We start from the raw sequence: 24,842 nt of genomic DNA on the forward strand, positions 1-24,842 counted from the left end.
TGGGGCTCAGCCCTCAAGAGCTCTGGGCCTGATCCCATGGTTAAGATCTGCACATGTATCTGATTAGCATTGTGGGATCATCCTTTAATTAAATTTACTGTGTTTGGTTTATAAGCACAGTGGTCTGGACTTGATGACAGCAGTACACAGGATGGGGTCCACTGCTATTTATGCATGTTGGGGCACGATGCGTACTCTCATTTCATGTGTGCAGCCCTAAATGATATCCCTGGGATTACGCATGTGCAACTGAGAACAGCAATTGGCCTGGTCTTGGGAGCGTTGTGTGACTCTTCCAGTAATCTGAAATGATCATTTCCTAGCAGTCTGTTTGTTTCTGTGTCAAGGGAAATAATCTAATTTGAGCGCTGTAAAATTTACAATTATTGTGCAACAATTTTAACGGGGTGGAGTGGAGGAGGGGGAACGGGAGAACATTGGGATGAATTGATGTGATGTGAAGGTGAAAGCAAGGCAAAGATTCTCCCCAGAAAGCTGAAAACAAAATCTACCACTCCCATAACAATGTTGCCATCTGCAATTAATGAAGGTTCATGTGTGACCTCAGTCCTCACATCTACCATGAGTAGAGCTATGCAGAGATAAAAGACCTGTAAAACACATGGCTTAAAGGCATCAGCATCTGCAAATTGCAAGCTGTGCTGGAGTTTGCTGCTCTGACACAACTTTTTCCAGTGAAGTGTCTGAGCCAGTTACATGTATTATCAAACCTGCTCAGACAACTGGGAGTCAAAGGGTCTGGAGCCAGGTTTGTGCACATTGTGTTCTTTCACAAGAAATTTCCATGGTGAGTCCTGTCTCTACTGCATTCAGTACTATAAATTTCCAGTCCAGTGGTTCCAGTTTGGCAATGGTGCAGAAGTGAGGCTGCATTCAGGTCTGTACTGGGATTGACCCAGAAAGCAGCACTCGCTCAGCCATTAGCACTGGCTGGTGTGAGGCGCAGTCCTCAGATGCAGGAAGTGGCTGTATGATTGTACAGGCTTCCCCAGAAATGATGTAAATGAATCCCATCCAGATATTGCTCACAGGGAAGCATTCAAAGACCCAGGCAAGATTTTGACTCAGTGGTCTTAAAGTTCTGCTTTGCTCATTGCTCCATGTGCAAAAAGACAGAGTCCTGTTGTGATTTAACTGTAGTGAAAAAGCTGCTGTGGAGGTGGCAGCACAGCCCAAAAGGTCCACTGAGCTCCTTTGGCATAGAAAGCCAACCTGAAGATCCCTCTGATACGGGGAACACAACAGACCCACCACAGTGAACGGTCCTTGTGGCAGGCATTTGGGATGAGAAGTGAATGGACTGTTGTATCCTTGGCAAGGCAGGGGCAAACCTCAGTGTCAGGATGCAGGGCAGGGCCTCCTCATTGCTGCTGTGTCGAGTGATAGCACTGCAGAGGGGACGACTTAGATCAGTGCCTTCAGGAACTCTGAGGGAGCCAATACTGTGACACTTGGTCATATTTCCCTTCAAGAAGGAGTTCTACTGGTTGTGTTTCTGAGAAGAGCCCTGCATTCTTCATCATCATTCAACTGCTGCGTCAGACGTATTCCATATAAGAAGTCATGAGCATCAACTAACAGATGCCAAGGTAAGTTCTCTGAGGCATCATTTGTCTTCACAAGATAATGAAGGAAAGGATGGGGTTGCCTGCATAGGGACTTAAATACTTCTGCTCATGCTTTCCCCATAACATTGTGCTCATACTCCCAGGAAGAGCCTTCTTTCAGTTCTGGAATTGCCCATGTCTTTCAAACAGCTTGGACCAAATGCATTTTTCTTGAACCATGCAAGTTAATTGCTCTTCACTGCCTGGGCTGTGTTCATGGTAGCCGTTACCCAGCTTCTCCTGTCTCCCTCCAGTGTCAGACAGAGGGGGAACCATGTCTCAGCTACAGTTGGGTTTTGTGTCTCGATTAAAGCACTCCCCAAGAGGACACTTCATGTTTCTGTCTGAGCCACTTTATTTCCATCACACAAGCAGCACTCAAGCTAATGCACAGCGAGAGCCCTAGCGGGAAGTTCTTCAGGAGGAGGTAAGAGCCAATACGTAAAGTGGCTAATGAGCTTGTCACAGGCAGCAGTGCATCAGGTTACCACTACCAGAAGTGGCTAGAGCCAAGCAAACACTCCTCCAGCAACAATAACCTTAAAGCCTGTCTCTGCCCAAAGCCAGGAGCATTGAGAGCAGGCAGAGCCAAAGGGAAAATCACATCAGAGGCAAGCCAGGCCATTGAATAAATTACCTCCAATATGTAGGGGTATTAATAGGAGAAAAGCCCTAGGACCTGTTCCACCTCCCTCTGCAGGGTCAGGCAATTCACCTTGGTGCTTGTGTGGTCTCTCCCAAAGCATTGGGAATGAAAAAAACAAAAGCCCTAAAGAACAGGAAGACAGGGCTGTAAGAGAAAAATCAGTTTTCAGAGTAGAAGAAGGTGGAGAACGAGAAACAGCTTTCCATTCCTCTTTTAGGCAGTCTAAGTTAAGGTAACAGTGTTCCCTTTAATAGTAACAGGTCAGCAACTTCTAATAGATACCACATAGGTCACAAGATAAATTCAGAAGTCTGCAGGAGAATGATACTTGGCACTGTATGCAATTCAGCAATGGCATGCTGCACCATAAGAAACCATAATGTCTTGACTGAGACTGAGAGCTCAGAAGGATGCAGGAAAGGGGAAAGCCATTTAAACAGAGCTCAGACTATCAAGACTTGCCATAAACTTGATTAAAGCACAGATTTCAGAAGTGGGTGAAGTGAAAGACATGAAACTGCACCAGACAGGGCACCAGGCAATGTCTAACCAAGGAAACTGAGGTGTGAATGTGACGAGAGGAAAAGTCATCTTCCAGCTGCCTTGGGGTTCTTTGACTGTCCCCTGCAATACCTGGTGGTGGCCACTGATGGCCATCTTACGCTGGTAGAGCCTCTTTTCACCATCATTTCCCCACCTGGGTCAGTGCATTAGAAAACCCAATAATAAAACAGAAGACAGTGCCACTGGGAGTGGGCAAAAGGGGCCATGAGACAGACGCCAAATGTCACTTCTGAGAAGAAACCTGGAAAGCAGATCTGGCCCATAGGTTCATGTTTTTGTAACACTGTAGTGTCACAAGACTGAGACAAATCATCTCTCAGCCCAAAATAAGTGTGTGTTGTTGAGATGAAATAGTTAGAGGAACAGGAGGCTCCTGGCATTTTAAGAGAACAATTCTCATAGGAACAACAAACAGGAAAAGGTTTTTTTCCCACTTCAAAATCCACAGGGCCTCTTGACTCCTGCCATCATTCCTCTGCTTTACCTACTGACCCTGACCATTCACCTGCTGGTTGCAGCAGAGGGCTGAGCTGTGAGAGCATCTTTTGCAGGAATATGAGTAGATAGATCACGTATCTTCATCTTTCCTCATTTGTTTCCCTTCATAAGTAAATATATCCCAGAAATTGCCACTGCGCAAAAGGTGTGAGGGGATGGATCTTGATCTTTTAATGCCATTAACATGCACAAGCCTAAATCAAGGATTCCGTCTCAGCACCATGCTAATTTCAATACGTTATTCTTTTCAGGCCTTCAGTCTCGTTCCCCACAGAAACCATAATTCATGGAAGCATGTAAGAGATGGACTTGAGGCGAAGAACAAGGAGAGGACAAATCATGCTAATTTAATTTACTTGGTTAATTACATTTCATATCTCATTCATTTGAGATATACAGATGAGTAAAATTCATATGGACACAGACATTGAAAAGCCAAAAATAAAGTCATGAGCAGTTTCATCTTTGAGTTCTGCAGAAAATGAAAGTGAGAAAAGGAGAGAGAGAATGTGTTAGCTAGCAGATGCTGTAAGGGGACAGGGAAAATACAGTTTGTTCCTTCTGTAATGTCTCTGACCTCATCTTTCCCTTTTCCACACTCTTCCATAATTATTTTAGTCTTCTTAGTTCTACCACTAGATTTTCCCATTCTCATTTTTGTTTCGCTCCACAATCCAACCTTCTTCACTACCAGGTTCCTTGGGCCACATTTCTGTGGCCCATTGAAATACTTCTAGTAGATGACCAATGGAAGGCATAAATGACTTTGCATTACTCCAGCTACCACCCAAATCCATCAGGAGTTTCTCTGACTTATATAGGTGATCCTAAGGAACTGCTCCAACAAGCAGGATTTCCTACCTTTTCATCCTGAAGTGAGTGGCATGAATAACCCCAGGGATCTGCCAGTTCTGTGCCACCCAGAGATTCAAATCCTAATTTTATTGCTGAGTTGTATCCCAAGAGCAGCTGGGAATGGTTGAGAATCTGGGCTTCTATCTTCACACATCCAAATCTGTCTTTAAATCTCACTTCTTCAAACAATCTCTCCTTACTTTTTTCAGTACTGACAAGTTCCAGGTGCCTCCGTGCTGTTCTCTGATGTCTGCTTCTCACCCTTAGAGTTGCCCTTATTTGGAAATGGACTAACCCTCGTTTGCAGCCACACAGAGTAATAAACGTGGCCATAAAATTATGTTCGTCAAAAGATCAGCCAGTGGGTGACGTAGAGCTTCACAGATGTAGATTGCCACATTGGTTCAGCTCCATGAAGTCCTGCACTCTTGCAGAACCACAAAATTGTCACCTGGAGGAGTCCCAGTGCCCATGACTGTTAAGGAAAGCCTGGATAAAGCAGTGGGAAATTCACCAAGAGGCATAATGCTGTACCAGCAGATAACAGCATTCCTAAAACCTCTTAAGGGCTTCTGTACCTTCTCTGCCACCAATGATGCATACCCCTCCATGGCTGACAAGAGAGTTCTAGTCTTCCTAGTCCACATTGCCTACTCCTGACTTTCATACATCACAGATTCACGTATTCTTCATCCCTATATGAACCAAAGGAAACCATTAGTATCCACAGCTGATCTACCAAAAAAAAAAAAAACCAAACCAAAGATATCTCTAGATCACTCAGTCTAGTCTGGCCACTTCATAACCTAATTATGAGTGTAAGAGAGTTTAGATGCATGGACACAAGCCTTGAGATGCCAGTGGCTGCTAGGAGCAGTGTACAGGCCCTGGCCTGTTGTGTTTATGAACATAGACACAAGCATTACTTCTTTAAACATGATGGGTTTTGCTTCTCTGCATCAAAACCAATCCCATCCCATAATCTTCATGAACTCAGGGTCCCAGGATTGATCTCAGCAATACCTTACACAGTAACTACTTACACTTGATGCTGATCAAAATATGCTAAGCAAAAGTAGCATATTTTTACCAAGTTACTGAAGCAATAGAAGTCAACAAATGAAAGAATTAATTCACAATAATTATCTCGGATTTGTATTGCAGAGACCACAGCTCTCAGAGAAGTGAGAGACAAATTGTAAACCATCATATCTGGCCTGAGCTAACATGTTTGGTCCAGCCACCACATAAGAGCCATCTGAGTGAGATCAGTGTCCAGAGTTTGGTGGGAGAGATTTATCTGACCCAGTGTTAGCACTGGCAGTGTGGATGTCTCTATTGGAGCTGAACAGCCTGACTCCTCCCTGTCCTCGCAGAGAAGCAGACACTTTTATTGTGCAGTTCAGCTCATCCTAAACCAGACAGCTTTAGGGTCAGATAAATCACACTCATTTCTCTACACTGGTTATAAAGGAAGCCATGGGTGACCAGCTCAGCCGGAGACCCTTATCTCACTTGGTGAACTGCACGTCTCTCCTCTGCCTGATACCCATCAGCACAAACGTCTCTCCTTTTCTCCACTCTCCAGTAAAAACTGCCGTAACAGCCGGAGCCAAGAATGCTGCCACAGTAGTGGTTGTTCCAGGGTGCCAGCAAGGAAGCACAAGAGACGCACTCTATAGCGCAGACCTCTGCTTCTGCTCTGACAACCTTGCTAACTATTATGCCAAGCAAACTCCCCCAAAATATGGGAACAGTGCCTTCAAGCACACTCTGTAACAAGCATCCTAGCATTTATCTTCAGGTAGGTCTGGATTGGAAAGTTATTTTGCATTTCCCCAGTAGGTTCTTGAACACACAGAATTCATAGACATATCCAATTTGCCTTTTTCCTGTCCAGGTCTAGCACCATTAAACACACTGAGGAGACTTTCAATACCACCCAAAAGGAAACGATTTCCTTAAAAAAGCTCCTCACACAGTTTAAGCTGAACCAGACCCATACTGGACTATATAAATAACATTGTTATGCCCTGTTACTATAAAAACAATAAGCATTGAGAGCTTTGTTGTTTGCCCAGGAGGTAAAGCCTGTGCCAGGCAGCACAAGGCAGGCTGCCAGACAGGAGGTGGACATGGCTACAGAAACAATCTTTTCCAGGTCCAGTCTCCAAGACTGGTGAAAAAGGTTTCTCTGAGTGAAAGAGGTTTCCTATATAGGTTACACATCAAAGGCAGGCAAATGCAAAGGGAGGCTGAATGCTGTATGGCTCTCACAGCTCGGGTATGTTACAGGTCCAAACTCTGTTGTCTTTGGTGAAAACAAGGGAAGTTACGATAATCATCAGCTCTGATTATGCCTCCCTATCCTCATTTATGGAAGAGTCTTGATTTTTTCAGGAGAAATTTAGATATTCCACAAATTCTTCAAAACTTTGTCATTTTTCGTCTGGAAATGCCGCAGTGTCTTCTGGAGCTTTGATTTATTTCATGTTCCTATGGCTATCATTGCCTACAGACCAGCTGGATTACATCCTGTGTGACAAATGTGAGCTACCTTTTGGGAACCCTTATTCGTGGCACAAAAGGACAACATAATAGGAACATGGGCCATAGAGCGCAGCGGATGACACAGACCGCAATTTCCACAAGTCTCTCTGGCACGTTTTCCAAATAAACATGTTTTTACTTTTCTGCCAGTGTGTTTTTGCATATGGCTATTTGAAAGCAAGAGACACTTCTTATGTTAAGAAATGAAAGATTTAGTCTTTCTTTCCATCTCACCATTTGCACTCATCTGGAAACACTGAGCTACTGTATCTCCAAACAGCTGTATCCTTGTATACATCACTCAGTGAAAGGGTAGCTAGAGCTGTTGCCTGCTCCCTGGGTAAAGCTCATAGTCAGGCACAGAAGCCTTCAGCCCCGTTTTACAGACATTTAGAGAGAAACAAGACAACACATCATCAGGTTATACTTGCCAGTAAGCACTTAGGAACTATAATCTTGTGCTCTGGCTGAACGGTAGAGCCAACCAAGCTACATTTACAGTATTTCCTTCCTATCATGCATATTTCAGCCACAGTAAAATAAGAAAAAAAGGTCAGCAAAACACAGCCAAGTTGTAAAATCTGACCATCTGCAGGGCGGCTGTTGGAAAACCATTTTTACTTTGCCTTGAGTGGCATTTTTCCAAAGCTGTCAAGCAGCTATCACCAATGACCACTAGATTATTTACTAGTCCAACATCTGTCAAGAAATAATTAGGCTGTTAAAGGTAGATTGTTAGTTACTGGCATTAGGTGCCCATTAATATTAATTGAACTCTTCAGAATTATTTAGGAGCAAAGTCTGGCCCCATTGAAGTTAATGGGAGTTTTTCAATTAACTCTTGACTGACCTGATGGATTTGACTCATGGCAGATAGAAAAGTGACGGGTTTATGTTCAAGCCACATACCCATGAATGGAGACATCTGCTATAGGGATATGGTCTCAGAGAGGCTACACACTGAAGCAGTATTTCAAACTCAACCACTTTGGGTACTCCGTAAAATCTCATCCGCCCCTGAAGAAGTGCTCACCTGATGTGTCTTCTCTGCTTGAACTGGAAATACACACTGGGGCATGGAGGTGCTTCATTCTAAGGCAGCCTGCACAATCCCCACACTCGCATCAGAACAGGGATCAATACCACACTCAAGATTTAGTTTTTAAACACATCATCCTGAATCCAGGGCAATCCCTGGGGAATATGAACCACAGAATTTGGAGGCTGGTCCAATGCATAAGTCAGAGCAGTCTGCAAGGTGTCCTAGTTCACTCTGACCTTCAGCAAGATGTTCTCCAGATGGAGCTGATGTGCTTCTGATCTGCTAACAAAAGCTTCTGTGGTGATTCTGGGCTATCAGGGATTGATTCCTCTGCAATGGTGGGAGAGATGGAAAGGTGGCCCTTACACAGCTGAAATTCAGCCTGTCAGCTGCAGTCCTGAAGCTTAGAAAAAATGTACTTTCACAGCCACCTGTGTCTGAAAGAGAGCAATGAAACAGTTGGTGGGTAATTAGCAATTGCTGATATTTGAACCATTAAGAATCCAGGCATAAGCGAAACAAGAGTGTGCCATATATTGGCTGATTGGAGATGATTATGTTTACGATGATGATGATATTTCAGTGTAATAATTTGCCCTCACCACTCCCTCCTCCATGTACTCCACAGAGACAGGTTTGATTGAGTCTTCTAGTGAAGAAGAGAGGGTCCAACCTTGCTGTCACATGCAGCATGTAACAATAGGCTATCCAAAAGGAAATCATTAAGTTTGCCTTAAAACATCAGCACAGACTTCTGGACTTCATTGCTAGGTTAAGAGTTAAACTTCTAGTTATCAGATCCCTTGTGTGATATAAACTATCATTATGAGATACATTTTCTTTCCATTATGCTGTAATAAAACCCTCCTCCTTATAATATAAATATATACATTTCCTCCAAGGCATCCTAGTTGCTAAAGAACATCATGGAAATCTAATCTCCTTTTAATCAATAAAACACCAAATGATGTTTCTATTTAATGCAAACTTTGCTTCTTACCATGTAATGAACCTGTTTCTATTAAGAACACAGCCATTAATGGAATAAGTAAGTAATGCATTACTACTATTCCACTGCTACAGTCAGGTTTCTCTTAGTATTTCCATTATAAACTCTGCTATTTAAGAGTCTGAAATTTTCTGAGCTGAAGTTTTGCCTATAAAATCCTTCTATACTGCTTGAGGGCTTGGGGTTTGAGGGCTTGGGTAGTTGTCATCACGTGCAGGCGCTCTCTCTTGCTCAGCCACAGACTCCTGGTATGACCCTGGCCAAGTCATTTAACCTTTTAGAGCTTCAGTCAATCCAAATGGAAAATGGTCTGAAAAAGAGAAAGGTCTCAGAGGCAAGAGAGATCCAAATTTAACTACATTTGAAAGGCTTGTTCTAGGGAATGATAATGGACTGGAGAGACTTTTGCTTTTGGGACATCAGTACAATTTATTGTAGGTCAGTAATGAAATGAAAATGGAAGCATGGCATATTGCCAAGAATAAGAACTATGGGGGCTGCCCTAACCATTTGTGATAGATGGCTATAAGAAGAGATAAACAGTTGTAATTTGGGCCAGAAAATGCTTATGACCCAATATATGCTTTTGCAAAGATACTCTTTATTCCTATGTTTTTGTCAAGCTATTGCTGAAGGAAGTTCAGGACCTCTTTCTTCACAAGATGCTCACTCAGAATGTTTTATATCCTTATTGGGTTGTGGTTCATCTCAGTCATACTGTTTCTATTATCTGATAAATGACAGGGCTTTCAAGAAAGAGAACAAGAAACATGTATTAGGAAACTCCAAGATATGTTATCACTGGTGTAGAAGTTGAAGGGAATTTGAGGATTAGCAAACATTTTGATGAGCAGGCAGCAAAATAAAACAAGGGGCCAGACAATTCACAGCTGAATTTCATGTTCAAGTCCTTATGAAAGCTGTTAACTCCCATGCATGCAGATTAGACTGGTAGATCAAATGCTCCACCGGGGCATAAAAGACATGCCTACAGTTAAAAATGTGGCTGTCCCTTGCATGGGTTGGTAACCTGACATTGCAGGTTAAGGCAGAAATGGTAGGACAGTTTGGATTTCAAGCTGGTTTAGCAGCTTTAGCTCAAGCAAAAAGAGAACATGGAGCTCTAGATGCTAACTAGAGCTAATGTCCAAGTTGCCTTCCCTTTCCGTTTATTCTAGCCTGAATGAAGAACTTCTTGTATGGCAGCTGTGTGCAAACCAGCTTCAATGTATGAGGAATCTGGGCTGCGGGGGAACTGAGAAGGCTGTATTCAACTCCTCTTTCTTTTGTCCTTCATCTCTGAACACTGAGGCTGGATAAAGGTAAATATGGTCCTGGAAACACCACAACAGCGGACGCCACAGCTCCAAACCCTCCTAGATAGCTGGGACACCAGCCTGGAGAACACTTGTTTTGCACCCCTGGAAGCAGACATCTTCTTTAACCCTCAAGGCAAGGCACTGAGGGTCAATAAAAGGTCCTCTCTTATTAATCCAGTAACCAGAGCATATTTGCTGGGACTTGCTGCCATCTTCAGTTTTCAGGCAAAGCTAAGGCATAAACGGCAGGGCATCTGAGTCTGGTGGTGGGGCAACAATCCCTAGCCATGATTTTCAAAACTGTTGTGTCAGTTGCTTATCTACTTAGATATATATTGTTTCTTCCATTATATTCAGTTCACATTTCTGAGTTTTACTTCTCAGGTGTGAACGTAAGAAACACCTTTCTAGATGTGGGAGCAAATCTCTAATTTGATTACCTGACCTGGGAGTCATAGACAAGCCCTGTCTCTAAATATGCAGGAGAAAAAGAAATGCTGACTGTCTCCTCTTGACAGCTGAGGGGACATGAAGCATGAATGATGTTTAAGATCATTTAGGATCCCCACAGGAGAGCCAGGAACCAAAGTTAGTTCTCCTGATCCCAACAGAGAGCCTTAGTCATGGGATGGGTCAGGTGGGACACATGATATGCAACAGCCTTTGATAAAAAAGACTGCTGAAGTGTTTCCTGCAGCTGAAGCTCAAGGAGGAGAGCCCAGGGGAAGGCCCAGTCCATAGATAAGGTCCACTTACCAGCAGTGACTGCACTGGTGGAGGGGAGAGGGAGGAAAGAGCAGAGGAGGAAATTGGCAGAGAGAGCCATCACATCACAAGGCTTTATCCTAGCACAGGTAACACATTCTTTATTTCACATTTATTTTCTCGCCATGTTATGGAAGGGGAAAATAGACACTCTTATTTCTCCTGCTCATTTTCCTGGGCCATCTGGTGCTGAAGCAGAGATGACATATCACTGCGAACAAGGGGAAGATGTCACAGTTTTTACTAATAGCTGTGGGAGGAAAATAATTATTTTAAAAGTATGTGGGCTGTACAGACCGTACTTGTTAAGTCAAAACTACCAGGAAACTTATTTCAGACACAAAAACGTTGATATTAAATAATCAGTAATGCTAGAGATCAGCAGCTCCAACCGTAAATGTTGGGCTCAGTTCTGCTCTTACCATAACCATAAATCAGGCACCACTTCACCAAAGCCAGTGCACAAGCTTTTGGGTTTACTAGATCAAGTAAGAATGAGAAATTATAGACAAGTCTATGCCACAGATTACTTGTACCATGTACATCAGTGATTGCAATCAGGTAGGGAAACAGGTCAGGATAAGAGGTGAAGCCAATAACATGACATGTATCACCTTCTAAGCAATGACAAGAACATATTGATTTTGTCCCACTTAGCTCTGATCCCTTCCGTATTGTTTCTGTAAAGTCCTCAGGGCATCTATGTACAATTTCATAATAAATCATAATTAAACTTTGAAGCACCAGAGATGTGAAGAGAAATGAAATACTCATCCTACATAAGGATTGTCAGAAACATCAGTCTCACTAAATAGAAACAAGTGAAATTTGCAATTGTTATTCAGCAGCTTTAGGGGCCTTCTAGAAATGTCTTGGAAACTATCTAATTCAGTCTAGAAACTCACAAGATGCGTGGAATGATAATTGAAAATAGGGTGAGTTTTTTTTAATCAAGTGGAACAATTTGACACATAAGTCGTCTTCTTTTTTGGAATGAAATGAACATTTCCTCTCCCTCCCCCCAAACAAATCTGTTTCACTGAAATGTTGGCATTTGAAAATGTTGATAAACTCTAGTTACAATGAAAGCTAGTCAGAGAATGGAAACAGATTTGGTAAATAAGTATAAACAAAACAGCTTGAATTTGATTCCCGGTATTTTGTGGAATTGCTTTGCTTGTTCTTTGTAAGCAAGTAGAGCTATGACTTTGTGCATTCAAAAAAACAAACACAATGCCCAGAATGTTTCCAAATTTGTGCCAGGATAAAATAATAATATTCATTATTCAGTATTGCACAATTATTTTCCCATTTAAAGCATTCTTTTAATCAGATAGCAGCAAATCACGCAGTGGAAGTATGGATGTGCAGAACAGTTTAAAAACTAAACACCTGACAATTGTTTTCCAAAAAACTTGTTGCACAATGAATATAAAATACTCATGGAGATGTTTGGATCACATGTAGTTGTAATGATGATCCTCAGATAGGATAGCAAGAATGCATTCAAACTGTCCCCCTTTCCCATAGATACTTATGGAAATAGATAAATATCACTCACCCTGCTGTACATCATCTCCTTACTCTCTGAAAAAAAATATAATCTCCATTGAGTGGTATTCCGGACAGGCCTTTGGGTCCAGCTACATTACAAGAGTAAGTTTTTAAGTGTTGTCAACACAGAATTATTTATCAATACTAGTTTAAAGGTATGTTTCGTAACAAAAAGTAGGTATCTAATTCAATAGGACTTTGCTAAAAGTTCTGGAGAGAAGGTCACAGATAAGACCTACAGAGGTTTTTGCTGGAAACACTGTACTTGGTTCTTTTTCACAGAAGGGAGCTGCCATATCCAATTGGAAATAAAAGACGTCTATTGCAAACTTAATACAATTTTATTGGAAGTAAATTCAATCTCTTCATTTTTGATGCAGTAATGGGTCAGCAAACAGAACTGAAGAGCGCAGTCTCAAACAAGTAATGTTCTTGAGGTCAGAGATGCCACCAGCAAAAGTACACTTTATAAACAAGGAATCCCTGAAAAATCATTTAGAATATTTAAAAGAATAGTGCTCTTCTCAGTCACATACAGACCTGCAAACATTTGCCAACAAGCTGTTTCCCAGTCATCACTGCAAGCCCAAGCTTCAAACAGAAAATCCATGCCCTAGATAAAGAAGATCACTTTGCTAATGTTATTTTTTCTCCTTCCTCAAATAGGTTATACAGCAAGTTCTCTTCTTCAGCTGATTAAAACACACCATGTGTAAGGGAGTGGGAGACACACATGGAGTCAGACCCTCAATTTATATAATCTCCATTGACTTCAGTGGAGTGACACCAATTTATAACAAGAAAGGGTCTGCCTACAGACTCTTAAAGGTTTGATTGGTAGCCTACAACAAACATTTTCAGGGAATAAGGTATTTTTTGTGTGAATTATTCTTCCTATGTCTTGAGTATGAGACAGAAACTTTGCTAACAGAAGCAGGGGTTACACTGCGATATTTATGATACCTGAAAGGAAATACCTTCTATCTGAAATGTGTGATAGTCCAATTTACATGTTTATTGCACAAAAGAGCCATTTATTTACAGAGAGAAAACCACCTATACCTTTTAAAGCAGTTTTTTAAAAAGGGAATGATTTTGAAAGTGCAAAATAAGAGGACATTTTTCAGCTAGCTTGATCTCTTCCTTGTCTTGTCTTGTTTGCCGGGAAGAAATACAGTAAAATAACACTTCTAATAGTAGAGATCATTCATAGCATCTCCATCCACTTTCCACGCCTGCTTTGGCAGCCTGGCTTGTGTCATAACTATCACAAGTTTATTTATAGTTCAGTGGTGTTATAAGAGGTCAAGCAAGGAGGAAGAAATTTTGATGAAACCACTAGGGAGTCCAGAGAGGAATTTTGTTGTGCCGAGGGTGTTTTTTTGGGTTGGTTTGATTGGGTTTTTTAATGTTCATTTCCAAAATAACATGTTTTGGAAGCTATTCTTTCCTTTGATTTCTCTGTGTTCCTTTTCTGTGGCTATATTAGCAGTGATGCTATGGAAAAGTGAGAATGCTGAAGCCTATTCTCAGAGCTGACATGGCAGGTCATATGAGGTTTCTGTGTCGGTGGCTCACGGTGAGTTAACAGAGGTGATCCTCTGGCTGGGGCACTGGGGATTCAGCTTCAAGAGGTGCTGCTGTCCTTCCATCAAGAGTAGCTGGTCCAAAAAACGTCAATTACAGAAGCAATGAGCTTCTCTGACCTGGGAGAATTTGTGGGTGGTCTTTTGCTTATCACTGTCCCAATAGCTGGAGGAAGTGGTTGTTACCAGCCCAAAATGCCAACTTCCTGCTCTCCTTCCTGCATTTCTGGGAAGGCTGGTCCTTGTCCACCAGGACTGAGGAAGGAGTCAGGTCCAAATTCCTTCCAGGACTGAACCAGTTATTTCTTCTCTTTCTCCTCCAGGGCATTTCCCTCCCTCAGGAAGGATTTGCAGTGAACCTCAAAGGCATCCAGGATCTTGGGGGCAAGAGTGGGCACAACCTGAGAAACCCAGGTTCTCCTGCCATCTCTCGCTGGCCCTGTCGTGAAGCTCTGTTAGCTGGGACAGGGGTGTTCAAGGACTCCTTTGAGCAAGTACAGGACAAACAATTTCTAAAGCATTTCATGAAAGGCATAGTCAGGGTGCTGCTTCTTCAGCAAGGCAGTAATGTAGAGGCGGCAGGTCAGAGATGGTTAATATATCACCTTCTAACTGGGACTGAATATATTCATTTGATATATGCAGATATAGATGAGGCTCAGTTTTCAATATTGTACTGCCTATAACATATGACAGGGTCAACAGGCTGCTGTAGAGATCAAGAGAACAGATCAATCTTCCAAAAATTCAATATTAATTATTGAATATTTATGTTTACCAGGGGGAATGAGTGAACAGAATTTCTCTCTAAGGCTGTGTACGAATCTTTGTATTTCAAGAACAATATAAATCAGGCCTTTTTATTTGTCATTTGTGTGAGATGAAAATTAACATCACAAGCATTATTAATAAGGCATGGATGACAGAAAGAAGAGAGGAAGCAGAGCAGCTCACTCCGTACAAGTTTCTCTCTCTGTATATTACTTAGATTTATCATGTACCAATTCCTGCCCTACCCACTTCTGCTTTTCTTTTCTCTCTGGCAAATTTGGGCTTCAATAACATTCACATGCCACTGATTAATATACCTGCTCCTCAGCCGTCAAATTACAGTCCTTTACATACATTAACAAATTCATCCTCACCCTTGTTTCAAAAGCACCAGGTATCAGATCCGTTCTCCAGGGTGGCACTGGGGGAGGCAGACTGAGGTCCCAAGCATGGGTGAAGGTACAGAGTAACACATCAGCACTAAAATAGAAGCTAAAGGATTGGTACAAAGAATGTGCAGAAGAAGGTTATATGGGCAAGACCTATCGATCACAATGGTCCTTCTGGCCTTCAGAATCCACTTAATAAAAGTTAAGTCTCCTTGGCTTTGGGCCCTTTGGCCATACATCTCAGCTTGTTTCATAAAGGAAATTATTGTCCTCAGCCTTACAGGTGAGGAAACTGAGCAACTGAGAAATTAGGGCCCCAGGCTCAGGGATACTCAGGTGTTTGATTTTAACAGGATTTCACCCAAAATCGCGTGTCTGTCAGGTATGTTGGCTCTGCAGCTTAACCCTCAGATTTACAGCTCCTTTGCTCAGTCTGAGCACAAACACAGTAAATGCAATGGGAAAGTGGACGTGGTGGGCAGTGTCCATCTACCTTGGTCCTTCTGGGTGACTGGTGGGTGGACGCACAAACCCCGAAGCTCACAGACAAACCCAAATCCAGAGAGCTGAGAACAGATGTTATGAGCATTTGGCACAGACACCCAGAGGTGCAGATGGAAATCCCCCCACAGCCACCAGAGCTCCCATAATAGGGAGGGAAAAGCTGCAAATGGCTGTTTGAACCACCCTGGGAACTGTCCCTGGGCTGCAGTCACCCTTTTCAGTGCTCAGCAGTATTAAACCTGCCTTTGAAAAAAGTACATCTTGGCAAAAACATTGCTGTTGGTGAGGTGGGAAGGCTGGAGAGCTGGTGGTTTCCTTAAAATAGGCTGGAGAATTTATGTTCACTCAATAGAGAGTTTTTCCAACGTTTTGATTTGTTTGTTCTGTTTTCAAATGCTACTTTGTTCTGCCTTCTTCCCACTCCCTACAAAAAGCCCACACAATTCAGTCTACCACCTAAATAGCTTTTTGGCTTCTATCCCCCACTGCTTGCACCCTCCAAATTCCCAGACCAGGTTTGTGTCCAATGGCTGGATGCATCTCCAGCTATGAAGATAAAATGCCCATGGCTGTTGAGAAATTCTCTCTCATGCTCTTCACACTATTTACTGTGCAATATTGATATATTACAATATTACACCTAATCATAATTAACAATGATACTTAGCAGCATCTATATGGCTCTTCACACCTTTAAAGTGCTGTGCAAACACTCATTAATTAATCTTTGCTTCAGGGATCCTGTACAGCAGTCCAAGAGCTGGTCCCTGGGAGCAGAGCTGTGCTTGCCTGGGCTTGCTGGCTGCTGGGGCTGCCCACGGAGATGGAAACTGCTCCTTTAGGGAAGGTTTATCTCTCCGTTTCTGGGAGGTATCAAGAACTGCCTTTCTGGCCCCAGGAGAGATGTGAAACAGCAAAAACCTGCAGAAATGGGCAATATAGACAAGAGAATGGTGGTTCTTACTCCCCAGTGCTGGTGCTGGTCCAGCTCCATGACCTGAAGCCATCTAGTGAAGGTTAGTGCTTTTTCTCAGGTCAGCTCAAATTCTGCATGCTCATGAGCCCACGGTCCCCACAGCTAGCCCAAAGCAGTGGGTGAGGAGGCAGAGGGAGGCAGCAGTGGGGACAAGTGGTGGAAATGGGGAGGCAAAGGCCACCAACATGGGAGCTGCCACAGGAGCATGTTGCAGCAACTGCCCCTTTCACATCTCCATCTTCCAGTCCCCACTGTCCATGTTTGGGCCCTGGGGGGGGATTTCTCTCCAGTTTGTGTTTTAAAGGTGAACAGCAGATACATTTTTTTGCATCTCATGCAGCCCGTTCAATGCTGGTATCTATGCCTGGATGAAATGCGTCTTTTCTCAGCTTTTCACTGTCTTGCTCTAAAATCTCCACTCCCATCCCTCTGCAGAGCTCAGTAACAGCTTGCTTCATCTTCCTACTGTCAGCACTTTGTTTTGACCCTTTAATCAGGGGACTTGGCTTTTATCTGGAAGACATATGCCTTAGGTGTCTTGTATAAGGTGCCACACAAAGCAAATTCAGCCAGGCCTGCCAATAACACATCATCTAACCAGATGGGGATAAACAGACTTGAATTCATTTGCTCCTTTTTCTCTACACAGTAGTAGCAGGCACCAGAGAAAAGGCTGTTACTAGCTTTGTATAATGTCTCTGGGTACAGGGCTTTTGTGCTTTGCATTCAAGGAGAGCTTAGGCCAGCGTCATAGCTTCTTTGAATAGATATGGTTGGCATTAATAAAATGAGAAGCCTTTTGCCACTTGTCCCTATGACATTGTAGGTATCAAAAATGAATGGTGTCATCAAGTTGTTTGTTTTTTTTTTTTAAACTCAGTGAAATCTCAGTTGTGCTTTTTTGTGCAATTTGGATAAAACGAGGAGGAAGTGTGAGGCCCCCTAGGCATAGATACATGATTTGTGTTGAATTGTCAATGGAAAAGTGACCACTCATTTTTTTCCTTTGGTGACCTCAGCAAGATTGATATCTAGATCTCATCAGCTGAAGTGAAAGTGTTATTATTACAGAGCCTGAAGCAGAGCTGACATGTTTGCAATGAATGAAGCTGTTTCTAGCTTAGGGAATTCAAATGGCCAGGCCAGGGACATCCTCTATACAGTAAGAGCAGATACACCAGCATTCAGACCAACAAAATGGGTCTCAGCCAGTCAAAAGATCAAACAAACACTTCTGAGGAGAACAGCTTTTCTTCTGAAAGTGCTAATTGGAATATTTGACAGCAGCATCATTATCTTCCCTCTCCCTCCCTCTTCTCCCCCCACCCCCCCCAATACTTTTTAAAGCCATTATCTTTCTTTGGGTTCTCTCCATTAAAATTATCCATTTTTCTCCTTGGAAAAATTAAAGAATGGCAGAAGATCCTTAAAACATTCTTTCAAAGAAAACAGGTTTGATCTAGTTAAGAGCAAACAGGCATGGAGACATATTCCTCACTTAGCAAGGCCAGCTTGTTCCTTGCATTACACTCCTTGCCATGGTCACATTCAATATGCTGCTGTAAGATGTGGACAGTGACGCTCCATGAAAGTCTCTGATAAGAGCATGATTATGGGAGACTATCCCTCAGGGGTGGGTGGCAAGGCTTGGTATTTGTTATTGGTATAGGTGATCCAGAAGGAGACACCAGCCCTCACGTGTTGGAATTTGTACAAATGGTGATCGTGAGGAGTTTGTATTTTAAATAAAGCAATGTGTGTGTTCATTTACGGCTTGGGATTACAGGCACAGAGAGATTAGGACCCTGATCAGACACTCGCTGAAGTCAACAAGGGAGGAAAAAAATTGCCATCAGCTTAAATGAGCATATGGCAAGTCACTCTCAGCATCAAGGTCATATGGGAAACATGTAGCATTGCTGATATTTCACACCCCAGGTGAATGCATTAGCCCTGGTTGGAAACAGTCATATCTACTCTCAAACCTCAGCCTGAATTTAAGCGGAAGCAAGTCTGCAATCACGCTGCCTGCCAGCTTCAACAAAAATTGACAGAGTGAAAGAGGTCTCAAAGACTATGGAACTTTAGGAGCTTAATTAAAAGCAGCATCTGGGCAAATTAAAGAGAGAGACTGAAATTAGTACCTCTGCAGACAAAGAGACAGGCAGCACCATGCTGCTGCACATCTGCCTCTGCCCCGCAGGCACTCTGCAAGGACCCAGAGATAGAACAGGGACAACTCCATCCACTTCCTTCCTCACTGCTCAGAAAACCACTTGTTTCTACATGAGACTGTGTTAACTGCACATGTAACTGAAGATCTGGGATCCCATTTTGTGGATTTTTTAATATGTATGTGTTGGGGAAAAAATTGCGTATAAACAAAAAAGATGGGGGATACTATGTGTAAGTAGCATTCCTACCTATTTCAGGTATCCTGGACAGCAAAAAAAAAAAAAAAGCTGTGTAAGCCACTCTTCTCCTTTACAGACATTTTCATTTGTCTGTTTTTGTTATTTTTCACTCAGGTCTCAGTTCAGACATACTGTCCACAATAGTCTTTGAGATGTGCCACAGCATAGTTCAACCCTGGGACTCCTTAATCTGATACAGCAGAGTAGTGAAAATCGGCAAGGCCAGATGTTCAAATACTTTCACTTTGGCAACAAGAGGAGCAAATATAGTGAAGAGGTCATGGGCCAGGAGAAGAGAAACGGAAGAAAGGCCACAGCTTTCAGTAAAGAAAGTACCAGAGCTCTGAGAAAGCATGGAAGCAAAATAATGAAGTCAAGGACCTCACATCCTTCTGCTGCAGCTGTAAAACGCTTGAGCCTGAAAGTCGGATTTAGATCTGCCACAATAACACTATGCATTTCAGATTGATTGAATTATAACTCACAGGTGCTCCTTGCTCTATGTATTTCATCTTTCTTCTCTCCGCAACAGGCTTTAACATCCAACACACAAGACGAATGAAAAAGATTGCTTCCTTACATCCTCCAAACACCACTAGGTCTCTATCGTATTTATAAACATGTATTTTAACACGTAATGTTCTACAGAGGAAATCCAACTGCCATCAGAGCAGGCTGTTTTGATGGACTGAGTAAACATGATATTTTGGTGACAGGTAATTTTCATACTCTACTGATTAATTCCAGAACACAGGAACAATGGGCTTTTTCAGCTGCTGAATAATGCATGTATGGCATTGCAACTGGTAAGCAGCAGGGTTCCTGGTTAGTGATAGAAATTCACACACCCATGCTATTTTAATAAGCTATCACTGTTAAAGAAGTCTATTTACGTTATTCATCTCCAACATTTGCACAAACATGTCAACTGGGGAAGTGTGTGGGGGGAGGTAGGAGGGAAAAATGAGGTCATATTCATATACACTTTCTTAGCTGTTTAATTTATATAAGCCTTAAAATTAAGGAAAAATCATGCCTCCAGGGGAAAGAAAGCACCATGACCACCACCTGAAACCTGGATAATATGAACACGATGGAAACAGGCCATAACAGAAAAGCCAGGACAAGGATATACATAGAAAGCCGGGCATAGGCTCCTGCAGAACTTTGTGAGCCAGAGCCATTCTGGCTGTTGGCCATAAGGCTGCTCCACAGTGCCACTCGTCCCTTTGGAGCCATCTGAGCCATGTCCTCATCACTGTCTCCCCATGAACCAGCCAAGATCTCCCAGAGGAACCAGACCTAACTGGTCTCTGCTGGTCTTCCCAGCTACTCTGCTGCAGTGTGCTGGGGTCTGGGACAAAGGCCACCAGTCTGGAATCCGGGGCTGCTCCACTTGGGTAATGAATGTGCAGACAGCAAAAGAAAGGAATCAGCTCTTGGTTATGGGATCAAGTGCCAGACTGACTCTTAAATTTAGTTGTGTAATGAGCTAGATGCTGAGTATCTTCTGTAACAAATGAAGGTTTAGTCAATGTTGATCATCTGTAGAAGTCAGTTTTTCTTGATTCTACATAACGTTGATGAGGGATAAATAATTTTGCGTAAAAGAGGCAGCTGGTACCCTTGGAGGCTCTGGCGTGCTCTGGTTGGTTCCCATCTGGTGCTCCAGAGGCGTGCAGGTTTCCCATAGATTTTGGGTAATGTTTGCCAGCCCCCAGGAGATATTTGGATACCAGAGGGCATTTAAAATGGCACTAGATGCCTATGTTTAGACACCTGTATGACATCCTTGAACTCCACTGACTATAACGGGAATTTGGACAGCTGGACATCAAAATTTGTGTGCCTTAGTCTGTAAACTGAATCCCACCCAGAAACGTTGAAGTCTTCTCAGGTCACTAGAGTCCAGATTTTCAAGAAAGCAGCTCCTATTCTGCCACCAGTTGAGCTGCCGAATTGCAAGCGTGATCAAAAGGCAAAGCTGAGTCTCTCTACATGAGATGGTGGCTGAGCAGGTGAAGTGTACCTGCTTCACCATCCCCTCATGCCCCAACAACTCAGTTCAAAAACAGAGATAAAATGGAGTATGAAGACAGACCTACAAACTTGGAAGGCCCAAACCCAGGAGTTTGGTGTGTGTGCAATAGATCTACATGTGCATGGCGTAGGAGGCACAACCACATGTCACTGAAATCCAGCAGGTCATCCTCCAGGCAATAGCACTAATGGAAATATGCCAATAGTTTCTTTTCCCTATGCTATTATGTGCCTTATTAATGTCCCTCCAGAATAAAGTGGTTTTAAAGCAAGGAGCAAACTGGTCTACCCCAAGCAGTTAACCTCATACTTGGATCCCACTTTTCTTTATTTTACCGTTTGGGATTTGGATGCTGGTGCAGCTTCATCCCCTACAACTTCACATCTAAGTTTGCATGGGAAGTATTGCTATCACGACATTCATTCTTTTAAATCATACTCCCAAATTTTGCTTCCCCTTACCTACCTGGGAAGATTTCCTCTCCCTTTCAGGGGTGTGCGTCTCTGGAAGACTCTGGAAGAGACTTTCTTCCTTTTGGGAGTGGGGCTATTTCACAAAAGATCATAGGAATGGTATATGCATGCTTTTCTGGACATGAATATTTTACTACATAACAGCCCAATGATTTATACAATTCTATTGGAAGCTTTGAACCTTTATTTATTTTATTCATTGCTTTTGGCTTTGCAAATAGAAAATAGTGGGGAGAAAAAAATCCCCAAATCTTTGCTATGGGACACTCAAGCATACCAATGTGCATGCGGGAGTTGAGGAGTGCCCAGCTATGGGAGGAAGGAGTTGCAGCCAAGGGGCTGCCCTAGCATCACATTTTGCAATGTGTTGTTTCAATTTCTCTGAAGGCCAGTAATTGCACAAGTCAGAAAAACTTTAAGGTAACCAGTGTAGTGGGTAATGGCTGCATAAGGAGACCAACTGACAGAACACATTGAACTAATTTTCTTCCAACCTCCCCCAAATTTTTCTTTAAAAGAGTTCCCCTTCAGTCTGGGGAGAAGCATGAGAAACTTGCCTGAGGTTTTCTGAGAAACCAGGGGAGGAGAAACAGTGGTCAGTTACAGAACCTTTTCTCTCCTTTGTGGCTTTCTCATCTACCTCAGCCCAATAGTAATTAAACTTTCTCTTGCACCCACTGTGCTAGTCACTAATGGGAAAATGCAAACAGACATCCTTACTCTGCAGGGATTATATTCTGAAAAGATAGCACCAGGGAGTATCATTCTCCTGTTAGTGCAGTGATGGTAAGCAACGGAGATTTTTAAAAAGCTATTTTCCAAAACTTCCAGCCAGCTTCGTAGCTTCTGCAGGAAACAGGGTGTTTAGTCTTCTCAAATAAAGTTTTAAAGGAACTGTTTTTGCCAGCACTGATCTTGGTTGTTTACTGTGAGACACCACTGAAGTATGGCTTGTTTTTCAGTAATTTGTCTTCTAATACTCAAACCTAACTTAACCTGGCTTACTTTTTTGAATATCTTATGAGCTCCCACACAGTCTATAATGGGATTTTCCCCATAGCTCCCTGCAGAATGCTCCTCTGCAGTGATCTGGAGGAGCGAAGGAAGCGGGAGTTGAAGAAGAGCGGAAAAGGAAGCTATTTTGAGCACAAAGCCTCTAGGCAGATGTAGCTTGTGGAACTAACACATTCAGCCCAAGTTATTGGAGCAAATCAATACTAATTATTTTAAAGCTGAGGCCTTATGCTAGGGCTTCTCAGAGTACTGATGATGATCTTTTATTGCTTCTCTTTGTAAATTTGCAGTGTGAGCCATTATTGCAATGCGCAGAGCAAGGATGCTGTAAGGCAAAGGAAGGTCCCAGTACTTAGTCTCACCATGCTCTCAAGCACCCTTGTACAACCTCTGTCTGCAGCAGGACATGAAAACACCCGTGGAGGCTGGATTTCAAACTCTGAGTCCTTTGTCAGATTGGAGGAACTCAAGAATTCCCCTTCCTCCAGGATAGGACCATGTTTAGGCTCTTTGCTTTAGGAGACAAGGAGAGGACCTCATGGTCCCTTCAAGCAGCTTCAACTACAAGTGGTGAGCCAAAGGAACTTAACATCCACAAATTGAACACCGGTACTGTCTCAAAGCAAGCAAGGAGACTGCATGTTCCTGAATCAATGCAGCGGAGAGAACCCTTCACCTTCTCCACACTCCTCCAGCAAGGAACATGCTTCAACCTCCTCACAAAGATGTTCCCTTGCCAAACATATTTACAGAAAGTAGCTTATGTAGTTATCAACCATAACCCAATAGGCTGGGATCCTATCCAACCAACCTATCCTATGCAAACTCTCCCTCCAACTAACACAGCTGTTTACTGTGTCTCCACTGACACTTAAGATGAATTTCAAGCTCATATCTGGCCACCAGCTACCTAAAACTCAACCCAGTGGCTGCCCAGCCCAAACCTGAGAGCTCTTCTGTGATGAAGGCTGATGTTTCACATCTCAGTACTGCCCAGCACAGCCTCTATGGGGTTACCCTTGCCCAGCAGAATCATACCACAAAAGTGACCTGCAGTACCCATTTCACCCTATCTTTTACTACCTCCAAGAGCTTCTGTATTCCTTTTGTTGTCTGCTGATCTCTAAGCAAGAGAAGTTCAGTAACGCAAGTGATCTGCAGACCCATTCGTGTGAGGGTCCTGGTTTATATGAAAACAAGGAATGCAGCTGCATCCCAGCACCATGCTTAGGAAATCATGAGTATAGCATAGCTGGCTTTGATGCATGACATAGGTCTGGGAAGGGCAAGGGTAGCCAGAAGGTCAACCATAAAAATCAGTGCAGCGATATTCACTGCCATTTAGTTTCTCCAGTTTATGGGAGGGGTTATAATGTTTTTCTCTTATAAAGGCTCTTCCCAGCATTGATTTTATTTTTCTTGATTCAGTGGCTGAACCAGGAAACATAAAGATTATTTCATTTTATCCAAGATGAAATATCTGTTTCATTCTGGTTTTTTTTCTGTTTATACTTTTTTTTAAAGAAAAAAATCATCAGTTACATTTCCAAGCAAAATACTGATTTGACATGTAAAGTTTTGGTTTTGCAAACAGCAAGGTGCAAGACTGCAATATTAAAAAAGAAATATTTTTCTTTCATTCTTTGGGGGTGAAAAACCTTGAAAATGTGGCATGATTTTGCCAAGTTTCGGGTTAACTGAAAATGACTTGTTTATGGCAAGTGAACTACTGTCTGAGAACTTGCTTCATGTAGCTCCATTCTCCACTAACCTCTTTTTGTCTTTTTTAGAGTTGAAATTCTTCAGGGAAGAGGCTGACTTTCCTTTTGCACAGGGGAGAGCACTTTGAAGATAAGAATTGTTAGAGCAGTGCTAAGTATTGTGTAGCCTCGGAAGAATGTGTTATCAGCTTACAAAGCCACTTTGAAAAGCAGCATACACTCAAAGGCACTGACATCTGTCTGTAAAAAGAAAAAAAAAAAGAAGTGTAGGTGGGATTTACTGTCTGCTATATAACTTTCTCCTAGACCTTGACTGTATGGAACATACTGCAAGCAAGAGTTTTTCACAGTAACAACTGCTCTCGATGAAACTTGTTTTTAAAGATTCTGTAGCAGCACAGGGATGCCAAAGCCTTCTGCATTCAGAACCAAAAAAAACCTCCCTAGGTCACAGCAGATCTGCCCAGCCTTCAAAGAGACATGATTCAGCAGATCAATTCTATTAACCAACAGCTAATTTTCA

Source organism: Strigops habroptila, chromosome 1, assembly GCF_004027225.2.
Source record: "Strigops habroptila isolate Jane chromosome 1, bStrHab1.2.pri, whole genome shotgun sequence".
NCBI lineage: Eukaryota > Metazoa > Chordata > Aves > Psittaciformes > Psittacidae > Strigops > Strigops habroptila.